The following is a 2,500-nucleotide window of genomic DNA, read 5'->3' as shown; positions in this document are numbered from 1 at the left end:
AGAAAATCTTTTTAACCATATAAAAGTTTTAAATTCATATATATACAAGTAATTTATATCATTTTCTATGAGCATTATGCTTATAAGAAATATTACAACATCAAAAATAGCTTAACATTTATTTTTTTTTTTAAATTTTTTGTACTTATATGAAAATTATTTAGTTGTATGAATTCATACACTTAGTACTTATATGAAAATTAGTATCTATATGAAAATTAATTAGTATTTATATGAAATTTATTAAGTATCTATATGAAAATTATTTAGTATTTATATGAAAATTATTTACTTGTATGAATTCATAAACTTAGTATCTATATGAAAATTATTTAGTATTTATATGAAAATTTTTTACTTGTATGAATTCATAAACTTAGTATCTATATGAAAATTATTTAGTATTTATATGAAAATTTTTAACTTGTATGAATTCATTAACTTAGTATCTATATGAAAATTATTTAGTATTTATATGAAAATTTTTAACTTGTATGAATTCATTAACTTAGTATCTATATGAAAATTATTTAGTATTTATATGAAAATTATTTACTTGTATGAATTCATAAACTTAGTATCTATATGAAAATTATTTAGTATTTATATGAAAATTTTTAACTTGTATGAATTCATTAACTTAGTATCTATATGAAAATTATTTAGTATTTATATGAAAATTTTTAACTTGTATGAATTCATTAACTTAGTATCTATATGAAAATTATTTAGTATTTATATGAAAATTTTTAACTTGTATGAATTCATTAACTTAGTATCTATATGAAAATTATTTAGTATTTATATGAAAATTATTTACTTGTATGAATTCATAAACTTAGTATCTATATGAAAATTATTTAGTATTTATATGAAAATTTTTTACTTGTATGAATTCATAAACTTAGTATCTATATGAAAATTATTTAGTATTTATATGAAAATTTTTAACTTGTATGAATTCATAAACTTAGTATCTATATGAAAATTATTTAGTATTTATATGAAAATTTTTTACTTGTATGAATTCATAAACTTAGTATCTATATGAAAATTATTTAGTATTTATATGAACATTTTTTACTTGTATGAATTCATAAACTTAGTATCTATATGAAAATTATTTAGTATTTATATGAAAATTTTTAACTTGTATGAATTCATTAACTTAGTATCTATATGAAAATTATTTAGTATTTATATGAAAATTTTTTACTTGTATGAATTCATAAACTTAGTATCTATATGAAAATTATTTAGTATTTATATGAAAATTTTTAACTTGTATGAATTCATTAACTTAGTATCTATATGAAAATTAATTAGTATTTATATGAAATTTATTAAGTATCTATATGAAAATTATTTAGTATTTATTGAAAATTATTTACTTGTATGAATTCATAAACTTAGTATCTATATGAAAATTATTTAGTATTTATATGAAAATTTTTTACTTGTATGAATTCATAAACTTAGTATCTATATGAAAATTATTTAGTATTTATATGAAAATTTTTAACTTGTATGAATTCATTAACTTAGTATCTATATGAAAATTATTTAGTATTTATATGAAAATTTTTAACTTGTATGAATTCATTAACTTAGTATCTATATGAAAATTATTTAGTATTTATATGAAAATTATTTACTTGTATGAATTCATAAACTTAGTATCTATATGAAAATTATTTAGTATTTATATGAAATTTTTTTACTTGTATGAACGTGGTTTCGGCGTTTTGGCTCTTTATATGGGGTTTCGGCTCTTCGCAAATAGGGACAGTAGGAATCTCCTGAATTCCTTTTTGCGCGTCACTAATAAGATGACGATGCATTTGGCTACGTAAATAAAATCATTTTTATGCCCGCCGTTTAACCAAACTTAGTTTTTTTTATATGCAAATATACGTGGTTTCGGCGTTTTGGCTCTTTATATGTGGTTTCGGCTCTTCGCAAATAGGGACAGTAGGAATCTCCTGAATTCCTTTTTGCGCGTCACTAATAAGATGACGATGCATTTGGCTACGTAAATAAAATCATTTTTATGCCCGCCGTTTAACCAAATTTAGTTTTTTTTATATGCAAATATACGTTTTTTCGGCCTTTTGGCTCTTTATATGTGGTTTCGGCTCTTCGCAAATAGGGACAGTAGGAATCTCCTGAATTCCTTTTTGCGCGTCACTAATAAGATGACGATGCATTTGGCTACGTAAATAAAATCATTTTTATGCCCGCCGTTTAACCAAATTTAGTTTTTTTTATATGCAAATATACGTTTTTTCGGCGTTTTGGCTCTTTATATGTGGTTTCGGCTCTTCGCAAATAGGGACAGTAGGAATCTCCTGAATTCCTTTTTGCGCGTCACTAATAAGATGACGATGCATTTGGCTACGTAAATAAAATCATTTTTATGCCCGCCGTTTAACCAAATTTAGTTTTTTTTATATGCAAATATACGTTTTTTCGGCCTTTTGGCTCTTTATATGTGGTTTCG

This window comes from Zeugodacus cucurbitae, unplaced genomic scaffold (assembly GCF_028554725.1).
Source record: "Zeugodacus cucurbitae isolate PBARC_wt_2022May unplaced genomic scaffold, idZeuCucr1.2 ctg00000140.1, whole genome shotgun sequence".
Classification (NCBI taxonomy): Eukaryota; Metazoa; Arthropoda; class Insecta; order Diptera; family Tephritidae; genus Zeugodacus; species Zeugodacus cucurbitae.
Note: the sequence above shows the minus strand (reverse complement) of the source record.